Here is a 16,991-nt window from a genome sequence, read left to right as displayed (position 1 = left end):
CAGTTTTTAACAATGTTCTCCTGTCCATTTGCTGTACACTCTTAATTGATTTTTTAATGACTTCATCTGGGTAACCTCTTTTTGCAAATCGCTTAGCGTATCTATTGATGTTCTCTGTGGCTGTTTCCGGGGAGTTACTGATTCGTTTTAATCTGATGAATTGAGATTTAGGGAGATGTTCTTTCAGTGATTGTTGGTGAAGCTTTGGTAATGTAAACTATTATTGCGATCTGTTGGTTTTGAATAGACATTAGTATGTATTTGGTCATCTCGAATTGTGATTAAAACGTCCAGAAATGGTATTTCATGTTTGTCAAATAAAAAACGCCGTGAAAAAGCATTGGCATATCATTGAAAAGGAAAATTACCTTGAATGTATATCGAGAAATAAAATCATATTTGCATACAAAAGATCCAAAAATCTACAAGAATTACTTAAGAAGAAAATCAGTACTGATCAACAAATAACATTCAAAAGCATGCAACACTGTGGAAACTGTGTACATTGTCACAACGTCAATAAAGGAAACATTTTTCCACATCCAACAAAAGGTCACAACATCAAACTGAAACATTACAGTACTTGCGATACAAAAAACCTAGTATATGTTATAAAGTGCCCATGCGGCAAAACATATGTTGGAATCACAGAAAGGAAAATCTAAATAAGAATAACCGAACATAAAAGCAACATTAAGAAAAAATATGAGCAATCGACAGTGGCCATGCACTGGCAAGAAGCAGGACACAACGTAGCACAATTAAGATCCACCATATTGGACCAAATAAAACAAAGAACTGATATTGACCCACACAGGCAATTACTACAAGCGGAATATTTTTGGATAAAGAGATTAAATTCTTTGCAACCTACTGGGCTTAATGACGGTACTGAACTTGCATGTTTTCTTTAAAGCAAAATAACCTCAAATGAACACTGTCCTTAAACTATATTGGTGATCTGAACATCATATTTAGATTGCTTCTATTTTATGTTATTTTGTAGATAATCATCTTTATGTTCAACCATTAATAATTGATTTATGGTTATTTTTTAAATTCAAATAGATGTACTTCGTTTCTCTAAACACTGCAAATTACATAGGCAATGTAATTCACGAAAGAAACCTCGTTTTTATACCCGACCGCATTTAGAACGGCAAAAAGCCAAAGACGTGAACCATTATACCAGGTTCCTTAAGTGTGCAAGATATCACGTGTCTATCAGGGCGTAATACGTAAACACGTAACTCCGTAAGCGTTTCGAATTTTGTACGTGGGTTCATTTTGACCGCGGACCCGATAACCAGCACACGGAGACGAAAGCATAAAGACTAACACGGTGAGTGCAGGAGCGAAAAGGATTTAGACTTTTTGCCAGACGAGACTAATGCTCTCGTATTAAGAAACGATTTAGACTTTAAAGACGACGCCGATTGCCACAGCTGCTACCTTATTGGTTTTGTTAAAAAAGTGTGAGAGTAAGAAAGTTAAGTAGTCAGTCTAAGGGCGTATTTAACCTTTGCTATAAACAAGGGCAGAAATTTCGAGAAACAAGAATAACATTGATAACTGCACTATTAGCAGTGTGTAAGACTCTAACTTCATAATTTTTTTAATGATACCAATGATCATATACTTACACACAATTGTCAACCTATTGTTATTTGCATATATTGAGACTAACACCGATATAAGAGAACAGGCAGTAGAGCATATATTTGAATTTTTTTTCAAACAATCCCTTTTTTTGTATTAACTTTATTGACACAAAAATGCACGTATAAACCATATGTAATTTGAATAGAGTTACATGAATTTCAGAGGACTGATTGTTTCTTTAATTCGCTTAATTTTTAAACCCCTGAAGAAGGGTCCACTATTGTGACCCGAAATGCATTGGGTTTTTGTAAAGAAAATATAAAAGATAAGATGGAAAAGAATGTGACTACAACATTGAAGAAAGAAAGAATGAATAAGATTTTTCGTCTTACGGTTCCTCATTGAAACAGATTCGAAATCTCACATTTGAATGATATAAAGAACCAGCAGTTCCAAAGAAAAGTGCACTTATCCTCCAACGGAATAGGGAAGTCCTAAACCGACCTTTGCAAAAATATTTCACGGACACCGTGACTAGGTGCAACGGATACAGTAGCACAAAAAGAACATTGAGTTAAGTTACTAATAAAAGAGTGCGCAGAGAATCTACCTTTGAATTTTTATCACATGGAAACACTTCCCACATAGGAGCACAAAATAAAAACGACCTTTTAACTTCACACACTACATGGCGTAGATTGCTGCCCATGTAGGCAAGCGCTTCAGTGCCTTATACTCCACATAGGGATAGTGAGCACTATATATGAATGCTGCAATACAATACACTGGGAGATATAAAGACCCTCTTACATGACCTTAAATGTCGAGCCAGTTTTTTACTTATTCAGACGGAGAAGGATTCCACTGTATTTTGTCGTCACATGATGTAACTTTAGCATTCAGGGGAGGCTCTGATTGGAGATTACAGTTCGCTCTGGTGCACATGCAGTATGTGCTAGGCATCCGCTCTACTTCCCGCCATCACAAATCGGCATTGGAATTTATAAACCAACCCCTTTAAGTTCTCCCAAAAAATAAAACATTGACCAGTGAACTCCACCCTGAGCTCAAATTGTTCCTCGTCACCACCCTTAACATTATCGACTTCACACAACCCAGCGGCCATTTTGAAGTTAGTATTTTGAACTTAAAAAGAGCTTGTTTTTATTTGTTATGTATGCTAATTGTTCTTTTTCAGTTTAGTTGAGGAGCACGCACTGTAGTGAACAACCTATAGTTTTAGCGTTTGATTAAATATTATTTTATTTTCACTTTCACAACTGGACAAAGTCAAGCAAAAAGTAGAGAAATGTCTTTGTTTTTTTTTTCTCCTAGTACGAAAAAAGGTATTTTCATCACGTGTGTCTTATCTACCAAACAGGCAAAATGAGCAGTTTAAAATGGTGGTCAGACTCTCATGAATCGGGTGCTGTCTAAAAGTGAAGCAAGACCCCCTCAGAAGCCAATAGGAAGGTAACACAAGTACTCTTTCAGTTCAGGCACACAATGTCTGCCCAGTCGAAACATGTACTCCTGGCTACCAACATGCGGAGCCAAAACCCCTCATTGTAGAAATCTTGTAAGCTCTTTTTTAGGTTGTTCACATTACGTCTAGTGACAGGTGTGCTGTCAAGTCAGACCCAAAAGGGGCTTAGCACCGGAGCGGGAAGCCCTGGCAGTCAAGTGGTTAATGAAGGATTAAAATAGTTCTAGTTATCCCACCAATAATGTTCAATTCTATTAGGGACACGTAGGCGAGGATAAGCTTCTCTTTACTGTAAACAGAGAAGCCAATCAAAACAGTTCAAAGTGCAAACTACATTGCCCATCATAACACCAACTTGTCATAGTGCAATCCACCAATCACCATTGATCTAACCCTCAAAATACAACAGACACCATACTGCCTCTTTCTTTGTAAAAATTCTTCTTTTTTAACATAAGCCCTCAAAATCCATAGAAAACTAGAGCTCTAAAACTCAGTTCAGAGTTGATCTATTCTTGACATCTGTTCATGTTTCCTTAGAAAACAGTGCACAGGCGCTGGATATGCTGATCCATAGGTTCCTGTCTGAATCTTAGAAACCTCAACCCTTCGTGGATGCTCACAATTTTGTCTCCATAGTTATTTTTACTTCTGCTTTTTCCCAAAACAGAAAATTTAAACATAAGTGCTGTCCCTACGAAATGAGTCAGTTAATAGGTTCACTGTAAATATCTTGTCAACGTATAAACATGCACATAGTTTGATCAAAATTAATGGGTGGGATAATCCTCTCCTCGGTAAATTGAAGTGTCTTGATGTGATAGCTAGAAAATTGTTTATTTTACAGGATCACCAGAGGCTCAAATTAAACTTGTTTAAACCTGTCCCATTACACCAGAAGCAACATCCACAATAGGCTTGCAAAAACATTTTAATCACTGACTCAGAAGGCCAGTCAGAGGCTCTCATGATGTCTTCTAATATAAAACCCTAGGTTTTCAGGCCATAGCATGTCCCTCTGAATATGCACCAAATGTGGAAACCTCACTTCTAGCTTTAGACACATCTTACTATATGGACAAGGTTACTGAGGTCACTGGCCAAAAATGTTTTTGAAGAGCAATAAGTAGCCCTGTCAAAACATGCCTAAATTCTCTGGTACTATCCTCCTATGCTTTTAAACATTATACCACAGATAGTTTATGATTATTTGAACATGCTGGGTAGGAAATACACTGCGAATGGTTCTTCGTGCATCTGGAAATATGAAATAACACTCCTTCTAGAGCGAACACTCCATCTGTTAAATCCATAAGTCGGTTACCTATCCTATCCGGTAACCGACTTATCCGTCACGTCTGTAGCTTTGGCCCACAGCCATTGCTTCATGAGGACGTCTTTATCCGCACGTCCTCCGCCATCCTTAATTTTCATTTTGGAAACGGACTCAACTTTCTGTTTTTCCTCTTAAAATACCCGATTAGGACCGGTTGGAAGTATCACCGGTCCCCCGACAAAGTATCTCCACACATTTAAACAGCCCTGAAGAGTCACGGCTAAGGCTGTTGATGAAACACGTGTCGGCTGGACTTGTGTTTTTCTGTGGTAACTCTCCTTGACAGGGGACACCACTGGTGAATAAACAAACACCTTATAAAAATCTCTTATGGTGATCATAATCCCTTCTTGCGTAAACATTTGTGATACTATTCACGAGAAATTATTATTATTGTGTGCTCTGGTTTTTGTTTTGGTGCATTTGTTAATTCACACACATAATAAAAATAGGTGTTTTTAACTGAACATTTTTATCTAAATATGCAACAAGTCAAAGTCTTTTAAGACAGAAATAGTGAATTTAGATTACAAGGAATGAGCTGGGAAGAGAGAAACACATTCTATTAATCTTCAAAACTAAAAAGGCCACTTTTCTCTACACTGCAAAAAAAATGTTAATTCAGCAAAAGCATTTCAGACTGAATAGGCCTCACTTTCATGTTTTTCATGTGCCATGTTTTTAACTTGCGCCAAAATGTATGTGGCAATTTAAATGCAGTCTGTCTGAAGCACAAAAATAAACAATGCCTGACTGCAGATGAAATCTGCTCCATCAACTCCATGAACTTAACACTATATTGCCATACAATAATATATAATATCTAGTTTTGAGTGGGTTGGAAATTCTTATTCCCTGATCATCTTACACACTAAGGGGTGTTCACCCACATTTTATCATCTACTGGGTTATGTCCTGCAAAAAAGTGGATTCTGAAATTATTAACTGACCTGTAAGCTAAACCATCCACCACCAACTGTTTCAAAAAATGAACGCTATATGCAGGTCTGCCCCTAAAGGGATTGACACATCATTTGTTGCACTAACATGCCCATCTTTACCAGGCTGAAGAATATTGTTTGTGAGTTTTGGAGGTTAATGCCTGTTGTATGTAGAATGCAGCTTGCTGCAAAATTACATGCACTTGCCAACAACCCTCAAAACCCTACAGGTCATAAGTCACAGTCTACCTGTCCAAACCAGTGGATGTGTTAGCCTACTGGGTCTCTGAGAAGGTGTGGAAATAATGGGACTTTGATCAAAAGTGTACAAGATATTTCCAGGATGACTGAAATCCAGGGCGGAGTCCTCCACAACGGGGTCACCAAAATCAAGTCTGCTTTCTGCCTCACCACTTATGCTTTGACTCTCTGAATCATCTTGAATGGGGGAAAAGCATAATGTAGATTCCCATTCCAGCAATGAGGGAATGCATCTTTCGCTTTTGCTGCTGAATCTGGCTCCCAACTGAAGAATTTCTCCATTTGGCTTTTCAACCTTTTTCACAGTGTAAAGGCCAACTTCTTATTCATAGAGTGAAACACCTGAGGTGCAACCTCCAATCACTATTGTCCCTCAGATACCTGGATTTTCAGTCCGCTATGACATTCTGTAGTCCATGAATGTACTCTGCTACCACCGAAATTTGGTGCTGTAGACAGAAGTAGCAAAAGTCCTTGCCTATTTCCTCTAACACCCTTGAACTTGTTCCCCCTAATCGGTTGATGTAGTAGACTACGTGTATGTTTTTCATCCTCAGGAGAATGCAACAGCATTCAGCAATGACAGCGTGCTGAATGCAAATGAGCAAATTAGGACTTCCAAGGAGTTGAGATGAAGGGTCAATTCTGTCTCTGACCATATGGTGCCAGTGGAGACTGAGCTGCATCTTGTTTCCTAGTCCACCTGTTGGCGTCTGATTCGATAATCCCTTCTGGCTGACAGACGGATATGGCACTACCATTCTAGGCCAAAATATGTTCTAGCCACCATTGCAGTTCTGTTCTGGAATCAGTGGACAAACTTGCCTGATCCACATTTGACAGATCCTTGCGAAGATGTTGTATCTTCAATATCTGTAGGTCCCTGTAATGCAGAGGACCCGGAAAGATTGCGTGGATTGTTGATGCTAATAGTTACACTATCCTGGCCAGTAGTCTCATTGATGAAATCTGCTAGGTCATTGCTGACCTCAGTTCTTTCTTGATACTTTTTATCTTCTGCATTGGGAGCTGCAATGAAGCCTTCACTTAGTCCACCTGAGAACCCAAACATTGGGTTGGAGCCAGTACAGACTGTGTGACAATGATCACAAAGCCCAACTCTTGTAACCAGTGAACTGTCCTGGTTAAATGCTACATCACTGTGGTACGATCGGGAGCTAGGTTACTCAAATCATCTAAATATACTATCATTTGCACTCCTTTATCTTGGAGAGTCTCTACCACTGGTTTCATCAACTTGATGAATCACCATGGTGCAGATAAAAGGCTAAATGGGAAAAAATTTAACTCATACAAATGAGTTCTCTATCGAAACAGAAGAAATCACCCCTGTGGCGAAGAGCCTTGGGACCCACACCTAACAGGATTCACAATGAAGCAGGACCCTTGGAGGCAGTGTGACTACAGGGCTACCCCTTTCACAACGTGAGGTCCCTCGTGGAAGTCAATCTCTCCCACAACGGGATGGAGGAACTACAAACAATAATATTCTGCTGAAGGAAAAAGGAGCAGCTATCTGCCCTTATTGTAAATAGTATAGGGAAATTCCCTCACTATTGTCTATTCCAGGGGGTACGGCATCATCGTCCGGAAGAAAATCCAGCACCCTTTAGGGGCCTAAGCAGACTGAAACATGTTGGCACTAGGGTCTTAGGACCATAATATCCCAACCAACCCTTTATATTTCTGTTTTAATATCCCTGACAGATCCAAGAATAAAGGGAAACTGGGATCTGTCTGCGGATTTTTAATCGTTATTCCCCCTGGCCAAAAACTTCTCTAATAGCTCCCTGAAATATGGTTGAGCCCACCCTGACTTTTAGGCGTCAGGGTGACCCGATGATGAAGCATGACACCACTAGGGTGTGTGAGGGTATATAAAACAAAAGGACTTGTTTCCTTCCCCACTTCCTAGTGGCATAAAATCCGTAGCTTCACATAGGGACTTCCCATCACTGTTGGATCAGGATCTATCTAAACAATAGTCGTGAAATACGATTGATGTATTAGAGGAGTACTTTGCATGATTTAGTGTTAAAACACGGGAGGGTGTACTCCTTCTTGAGAGTTCCTCTCGGCCCTTTTGGTATCGAGAGAGTTGTCTTTCTCGTTTACCTTTGTGTATTATAAAAGAAAAACGACATTCCTCAGTGAATTTTCATCCTGCCTTTCTGAACAGCTGGACATCTTCACAACTGCAGATCACAGTATTGTGAACCATGTTTGAGCAAGCAGGTGCTAAAATAATGCTTGGCCTCAGCACATGAGGTAGAGGAACTGCTGGAGGCTGTAGTGTTGTGCAGCACACTGGGAATAGCTGGTCTCAGATCGAATGTACAGCAAGTGACGCTGGCTAATTGGGTGGGCAGCTCCTGCTGCCCATGAAAGACTGGTGTCACTTTTCCAAATAACAAATAAGTTGCATTAAAACAATTTGGCTTTTTTTCTACAGCTTGACCCTTACCAGCCCTCTTCAAGTATACAATTACAGAGATTGCACCTGGACTCACCTCGCCCAGAAATAGACGAGTAAAGCTAAATAACTAATCAAGGCGTTTTCCTCTCCCATTTTGCACGACAAATGCAGGTCACGCAAGTATATGGTTGAAATCGTCACTGTTCGGACCAAAGCAAGGCTCTGCAATTTCCTGTAATCTGTCACTCTCCCCCTCTGTAACAGACATTTAAAGGGGTGGTGACTTGGCGAGAACATGAGTGGAGGCGGCATAGTGTGTGTCCTGTTTGCTTTGCGTCTCAGCATCAGCAATGATCAGCCGGTGGGCATGAATGAAAATCATCACCAAGACCCTAAATGGGGTGGAGGCAAGTATGGGATCTTTGAAATAAAATTGTGCATAGCTGTTGAGATTATGCTGCTCCAATTTAATGGAGGAAGGCGATCATGTGAGCAGGTGGGAATTTGTTCAGCTCTTGACATGGGCCTGCACCAGCATCCGGCGCCAGCTCCAAGGCAAGAAGAGACATGTAAGAAACAACTGCACATGGAACAAGCATTGGCAATGCAATAGGTCTCGCAATTACGCGAGTTTGAGCTATTAGCATTGTAAATGATAATGCCTTTTATTTTTGTTCTGGTTTTTAAAACTTAAATGAAAGGCTTTGTCATTTACAATTCCAATAGCTTAAACTTACGTAAATGCGAGACCTACTGCATTGCAAATGCTTGTTACACTTGTTAAGACTGTCTGGGAATAATACACTGCACCTCGTTTTAACACCCAAGCACAGCAGTAGTAAGTCGGGATACCACTCATCAAAAAATCCTGGTCGCAATTTTGACATGTCTGGTCGCAAAAGGCTGGTCGCAATTTTGACAGCTTTTGACATGTCTGGTCTTAAACTCCCGGTCTCAATTTTTTTTTTTTGATCAAATATATTTTTATTGAGTTCCACAAAGCAATGTGATACATACAATATATGAAGAAACAAAAAGCGATGTCATGGCGCCCGTCCCCGACCCAGCAGCGCACCCCTCTGAGTGTCCATGAGGTGAGGCAAGTCCGGGCGCCCGAGTATGCTAGCTTGGCGGAGGGGCACGCCCCCCTGCGGCCATCCGAACTCTTTTCACCCAACTCCCAAACAGGCCCTCCCTCCCACCCCACCCCAACTGTATCCCACCCCTTCAACTACCCCCAAGCCCCCCCACCCTCCCCCCCTCCCGCCCGGTGTGTTCCTTGTAGCGCCTATGTTGGTTGTACTGTGTAGAGGCTAGACTTTGTGTTCCGCTCTGGTCTTTTCATCTCTAAACCCCTCCGCCAATTTCAGGACCCGGAGATATCTCGGGCATGTGAGCTCCGTAAATTCCTGGGAAAGTAGAGAGATGAGTGGATGCCAGGTTGCCCTGAAGGTTTCGGAGGACTGAGTAAGCGAGGCTTGTATCCTTTCCATCCCCATGATGTACCATAACCGATGTAACCACCCCGTGTGTGTGGGCTGCCTAGTGGACCCCCAGAGTGACAAGATGTGCTGCGTCGCTGCCCCCATTGCCAGTCCCATCTGTTTTCCCCTCATAGATTTGAGGGGGAACGTCAGGTCGTTCGGCAGTCCGAGAACAGCATAAGCTGGGAATCGTGGAATGTCGGTGTCAAAGTGAGTGTCTATGTCCTTGAGTACCGCTGTCCAATATTCCTGTACCTCGGTGCAGTCCCACAGGATGTGTAGCATGGTCCCCGTGTGCCCGCACCCTCTCCAACATTTAGGGTCTTTGCTCGGATTCCCCTGGTGTAGACGCTCAGGGGTCAAGTGCCAGTAGTAGGCGATCTTGACCGCCGCCTCCCTGCTAGCGGTATTCCTGGCCGTATGATGAGCCCGGTGGTATACGTCTCGCCATTCTTTAGCTGAAAGAGCGCGCCCCAGTTCCCTCTCCCAGCGCCTCTGCCCAGCAGATTTCTCCGAAGGGGGGGGAGGGGACAGCATCTGATATAATTCCGTGATGGACCTTGTGTCCGATGTCTTGGTCACTATCCAACGCTCATAGGGGGTGAGGGGGCGTCCAACCAAAGGCGCCACATCGGCGTGCGTCAGCCAGTGCCTAAGCTGGAAGTACTGGTAGCGGAGTGGCTTATCCAGTGAATAGTGTGCTGTCACGGCGTCCCATGACATGAAGCCCTCCGTATCGAAGAGGTGGCCCGCTGAGCGACACTCGGATTGTCGCCACTGTGGGAATGAGCTCGTGGGGCTGCCAGGGGGGAACGCCGGATTGTCCAGCAGAGGCGTCATGGGGGAGGGAAAGGTCGTCAGGCCCCTTGGGACCGCGGTAGCATCCCACACTTGCAAAAGGGTCCTGGTGATAGGGGATCTTTAGAGGTACGGTGGTCTGTCTGGGCGCGCCAGGTAGGGAACCTTCCAGAGGGGCATGCCCGCCATGGCCCTGTCCTGGAACAACCAGTGCTTCTCCGAAGTCGGTCGGGACCACTCCAGTAGGAATCTAAGCTGAGCCGCTTGGAAGTAGCGCCTGAGGTCCGGAACCCCCAGACCCCCCTCCGCTGTCGTCCTCGTGGCCAGGTCGCGTCGCAGTCTGGACCTTTTATTCGCCCATACATAGTGATGTAGGGCATCCTGTAGTTTCTTCAGCATCCCCAATGGGGGAGTGACCGGGATGGTCTGGAATACATAAAGGATCTTGGGCAACAGGGACATTTTTATGGCCGCCACCCGGCCCAGCCACGAAAGCGGCTGTTGCTTCCACCTCGCAATGTCCCCCTGGACTCGCGACAGCAGCTTGGTATAGTTAAGGTCGACCGTTTGAACGGTTGACAGCGTCAGGTCTATCCCCAGGTACTGCACGGTGGTGCTGACCTCAAGCCCCCCTATGTGCAACGAAGCCCTGTTAGCTGGTCGGGTGTTGCTACCTAGCGGCAGGACGACGGACTTCTGGACATTCATTTTGAAGCCCGACACTGCCCCAAACGCGGTCATTTCCGATAGGAAGGCCGGCAGAGAGACCCGAGGGTTATCCACCGCCACCAGAATGTCGTCCGCGTAGAGGCTGATGGTTTGCTCCACTCCTCCAAACTTGATCCCGGCTATGGCTCGGTTGTCCCGAACCCGCTGGGCAAATGGCTCGATATAAAGGGCGAACAGGAGCGGCGAGAGTGGGCAGCCCTGCCGCGTGCCTCTCCGGATGTCGAACGGCTTAGAGCTGACCCCGTTGACTTTGATGGTCGCCTTCGGGGACGCGTAGCATCCCGCCACCCAGGAGCGGAATCGCGGACCCACTCCGAATTTGACCAGCGCCTGTTCCAGGAACCTCCAGTCCACCCTGTCGAACGCCTTCTCGGCGTCCACCGAGAGCAGTGCTGCGTCCGAGGCGTTGGCGTATGCTTTGTCTATGACATGCATAATGCGCTTTGTGTTATCCGCGCATTGCCTGGAGGGGACGAAGCCCGCTTGGTCAGGGTCGATAACGCCCGGCAGGCACGGGCCCAGCCGGGAGGCCAGGATGCCTGTGAAGAGCTTAAGGTCCACGTTGAGGAGCGAAATCGGCCTATACGCCGCGCAGCGTGAGGGGTCTTTGCCCGGTTTTGGAAGGACCACGACTTCTGCCTCCAACATCTCCCTCGGGATGGAGCCCTGGCCCTCGAATGAGTTGAATAGCTTTGTAAGGACAGGCGCCAGGAGGGGGCAGAAGGTTTTATAAAAGCCCGCGGAGAAGCCGTCTGGGCCCGGAGCCTTCAAGGGTTTAAGACGGGCAATGGCCGCTATGACCTCCTCCAGGCGGAAGGGAGCATCTAGCGCTGCGGAGTTCACATCGTTAAGGGCAGTGACCTCCATAGACTCCAGGTAGGTCTTCCCCTCCTCCTCTCCCACGGTGTGATCGGCGGCATACAGCCGCTCATAGAAAGTCCGGAATGCCTCCGCTATGTGGTCATCCTCTCGGACCTCGCCACCATCGTCCCCGCGAATCACAGGGATCTGCGAGCGGACGGTTTTGGCCTTGAGTTTGCTGGCCAGCAGGAGGCCCGTCTTGTCTCCCCCCACATAATACGTGTGGCGGAGGCGGAGTGCCGCATATTCCGCCCTGTCCAGGTCCAGACTCGCCAGTTGCGCCCTGACCGCTTTCAGCTTGCGCCAAATCCGGGGGGCTCCCGTCCGGCTGTGGACCCGCTCCAGATCTAGCACCTGCGTCTCCAGGTCCCGTCTCCGATCCTTTCGCTCCTTATTTTCCGCCGCGGCGATCGCCATGATTTCGCCCCTAATGACCGCCTTCAGCGCCCCCCACAGTGTCGCCTGGGTTACTTCTCCCGTGTCGTTCTGATCTAGATAAGTGGTGATGCTTTGGGACAGTTGCTGCACAACTCCCTTGCGTGCCAGTATATTTTCCCTGAGTCGCCACTTGCCCCTATGTGGAGGGGCACGTGGGACGGTCAGTTGGAGGGTCACCGCATCGTGATCTGAAAGTGCCGCCGGCGTAATGTCAATGTCCCGAACCATGGGAAGTATGTCATCCGAGCCCAGGAAGTGGTCTAGTCTGGCATACGTGTGGTGCACATGAGAGTAGAAGGTGTATCCCGGGGCAGTATGATGTATGTCCCGCCAGATGTCAGTGAGCCCCCTGTCCCTTAACCACTGCTTCCCTGTCACTGACAGCGCTCCGGAGTCCCCAAACCTCTTCCCAGACCTCTCCTTCTCATTGTCCATGACCAGGTTCAAGTCCCCTCCCACTAGTACCAGTCGCAGATCTCCCGAGAGCGCTTCAGACAGCGCACCTTTCAAGAAAACCTCTTGTTTGGTGTTGGGTGCATAAATGGAGCCCAGCGTGAAGGAGGAGGTACCCACATGTATCGTGTGTGCTAGGAGCCTGCCCCTGATTTCGGCCACCTTATCCCCAACCCGCCCTTTGAAGTGTCTGGCCACAAGTATAGCGACACCCGCTTTCTTTTCGCCAGTCGCGGAGTAGAATTGGTGGGGGAAGGCCCTAGCTTTCATGCGGTGCCAATCTTTCGCCAACAGGTGCGTTTCCTGTAACAGACATAGTTCAGCCTCCGAGCGCTCAAGGAAGGAGATGACTGCCCTTCTTTTGATGGGGTTATTGAGTCCCTTGACATTAAGTGAGAGGATACGTATGCTGTCAGCAGCCATGCGTACGCATGCGTCCCTTCTGCCTTGCCCTAGACCTCCAACCAGCCCAACCCCTGGTACCAAACACCACTCGATAGTGAGCACACCGAGCTCCCCCCCTCCCCTCCCCCCAAGCCCCAACTCCCCCCCCAACAGTCCCCTGCACCCCTCCCCCCCCAACTGGTGAACATTGTCCCAGGCCAATCATGAGACAGTCTAGGCCTGCGGTAAATGAGTCAATGAGTGGGTGTGTGGCAGTGGCGGCTCATGGCCCCCCGACCCCCCCCATCCAGGAGCCAAAACTTATCTGATGTCGACCTTCACCAAAATCCATTTAGGGGGCTGCGCCTGTGTCTTTGGATACTTCCTGGATTGCTGCAGCCTGTTCCAAGGCCACCGTGTCCGGATCGGGCTTGAGAGGCTTCTTCCGCTGCCTGTCCCGCCGCACTGTCTGCCATCCGTCCCTCGACCTCCCGGGGGAGCCCGTCCCGGCCCCAGAGGACTGCCGGTCCGCCATGTCGTCCTGTTGTGGGTCCTCATAGGGGATGCCTAGCACCTCACATGTGTCTCGTAGGGAACGCAGCTGGTGGAGGGCGCCCTTCCACTTAAAGACCAGGCGAAACGGGTGTCCCCAGGAATACGGGACCCCCTCTTTACGCAGGAAAGTAGTGGCAACCCTAAACGCCCTCCGCTTTTGTAGGGTGGACGCAGCCAAGTCCTGAAAAAGTTCCACATTGTGATCTTGGAAGCGGAGGGGTTGCTTGTGACGAGCCTCTCTCAGGATGCGCTCCTTCAAGGGATAGTCCGGCAGAAAGGCCAAAATGTCCGGTGGGGGGCCCTGGGTCCGGCGGGCCGGGCCCACACGGTGGGCTCTGTCGATCCGAACCGCGAAGTCCTCTCCTTCCCCCAGCACCATCCGGAAGAGTGCCTGCAGGTATCCCGCCATGTCTTCCCCCTCAGCCTTGAGCGGCACATTCCGGACTCGAATGTTATTGCGTCTGGAGCGATTCTCCAGATCCTCCGCGTGGGTCTGGAGATCTATCTGCTGATCATGAAGACGGACGATCTCCTGCCGAAGGAGTTCTATTTCCTCACTACGGGCCTGGCCCGAGAGCTCATTGGCCGCCACTCTCTCCCCCAGTTCGTCGACGTCCCGCCGGAGTTCCTTGTGCTCCCCGGTCATTTCCTGCCGGAAAGTTTGAATATCGTCTTTTAGGGAGGCGAAGAGGGATTCCATGAACGCCTTGGTCGCTGGCGCCTCACCCTCTGGTAGATCTTTCCCCCCGGGGGTGGGCCTCGGCGCCGGTTTGTCTGGGCTTTTATCGGGCTTGGGGGGTCCCTTGACCAGCATCTCCGAGATATTGCGGTTCCCTTTCCGGTTCGACATGGCTATCCCAGCCGTGGGCCTCAGCCTGGTCAGGGCTCCGTGTGATTCGGCAGGGTGCTCCGATGCGCTCTGGCCGTCGTCTGAAAAGGCCGGTATCGTGTCCCAGGGGCCTCTTTCCTAGGCCACAGGCCTCGACCCCACTGCTTTCCCTCGCTTGAGGTATAGGGCTGGCTCCCGCCAGGTATCCCTGGGCTGCAGGCCACCCGCTCGGTACTCCCCTTCCCAGGGCCTTCCGCAACCTCAGGCCTTCCCAGATCCTAGTCGCGCTTCAGCCAGGTGTGCCTCCAGGTGGGGGGGGGGGGGGGGATCCCCCGCTGTGACCGCAATTGCGTCCCGGCCGCCTCCTGGGCGCCGCTCACCTTCTCTGTATGGGCGCCGAGCCCCTCTGCTGCCCGGGGTCGATATGCCCCACCGGCCCGCTGCACAGCCGGGCCGTGCTTCCTCGACTGGGCCCACGCCGGGGCCCCGCGTTGTCCCGTAGGCCGACGGACCTGGCTCCACTCAGGCCGCTGGGCCGTGGACGGCTGCTGCCGGCCTGCTCCCCTCGGCCCCCGCAGACACCGCGGGGGTCCTCACCGGTGCACGGCCTGCGCCTGAAGCGCCGTGCTAGGACCGACCCACCTCTCGGCAGCAGCGCCGCTTTCCCTCAGTCGCGCCTTCCAGCCGCAGTCAGGCGTCTCCGGCCCTCGGCGCTCACCTCCACCAGGCACACGCCGGGGCCTCGCGTAGATTCTGGGGCCGACGGACCCGGCGCCTCGATCCCTCTCCCCTGCCGGCGCCAGTCGCCGCTTGGTGATGCCGGGTGGTACCTCCGGGGCTCTGGAATCGCTGTCGGGATCCCCGACTCTCCCACACGCCGGCCCCAGGTGTCGCTTGGGGTCTCTCCGGGCCGCTCGGCCCCTGCGCTCGGGTCGCTGCCGCCCGCACTAGCCCCTCGCCGTCAGGCAGCTCCGTGCATCTGCGGTCTGCGGCAGCTTCGAGCCTCGCCGCCGGCTCCTCCGATGCCGCACTGCTTCCCGGTTCTTGCCCGCTGCTGCTGGCCGGCTCGGTGAGGGCGAAGGTCCGCAGGGTACCCTGGCGGGGGATCAGGCCTGGGGAGCCTCTGCGAGACACGTCTTACCGAGCCGCCATCTTAGCCACGCCCCCCCGGTCTCAATTTTGACAGTTTAAGACCAGGACTGTTTAAGACCAGGGTTTGATCTGGCCTTAAACAGTCTGGTCTTCAACTTATGGCCTTAAATTTAACAGCTAGGGCAGCAAAAACATGTGGTAATTGTGTATGTGTTTAAAAGTGCATAGAAAAACTGCCTGGTTGCAGGCTGGAATGTCTGGGCACTTTTAAAACTGGGGGTTTGCAGCCTGCTGCTGTTTGAACAGCTGCTGGGGCAGGCCTGAGTTCCCCAGCCCAGGGCCTGGGAAGAAGAATGTGTCATGTAGGTGTCAAAGCTGTAAAGGGTCCTCACGGTCTTAAACTCCTGGTCTCAATTTTGACAGTTTAAGGCCATAAGTTTAAGACCAGGACTGTTTAAGACCAGGGTTTGATCTGGCCTTAAACAGTCCTGGCCTTAAACTTATGGCCTTAAATTTAACAGCTAGGGCAGCAAAAACATGTGGTAATTGTGTATGTGTTTAAAAGTGCATAGAAAAAAAAACTGCATGGTTGTAGGCTGGAAATGTCTGTGCATTTTTAAAACTGGGGGTTTGCAGCCAGCTGATGTTTGAACAGCTGCTGGGGCAGTCCTGAGTTCCCCAGCCCAGGGCCTGGGCAGAAGAATGTGTCATGTAGGTGTCAAAGCTGTAAAGGGTCCTCACAAACCTACCTGTGGTAATTCTCTCTAAAACCCACACAGCCACCCCTGAGCTTTGAGATAAGATAAAAGACAGGGGGCCTGTAGATCAAAGCTTCCAATGAGACCCTGAAACAGGGTGTCAGCTGTTAGGATGTAATAAACACATCACAAAGCCTCTGGTCCCAAATTTTGGCAGGTTAGTTCCAACTTGACGTGGCTGGCAGGAAATTTGACATATGAGTCCCAAGGTAGATTCTGTTCCCGGGCTCCCTAATTCCCAGGAGAAGGGGTCACGTAGGGGTGAAGAGTTTTACACCGGCCCCCATTGTCTAACCCCACTCTTCCCAGGATAGGCCTTGAGTTTGAGTAACAGGTGTCAAAGTAAACAATGTTGTACTGTTTATACTGTACAAGGATAGAAAAAAAAAGGTTCCCATCCAAAGGCCACCATGACATTGTTCTAAACACCCCTCAAGTCATAAAGGGGTGTGGGGGGCTTCTAATTAGCATGCTAGGACAGGTATAAAAAGGCCCCTCATGGAACACTGCCAAACACCCATTCAAAAAACCCCCTTTGAGGAGCGAC

This window comes from Lissotriton helveticus, chromosome 9 (assembly GCF_964261635.1).
Source record: "Lissotriton helveticus chromosome 9, aLisHel1.1, whole genome shotgun sequence".
NCBI lineage: Eukaryota > Metazoa > Chordata > Amphibia > Caudata > Salamandridae > Lissotriton > Lissotriton helveticus.
Note: the sequence above shows the minus strand (reverse complement) of the source record.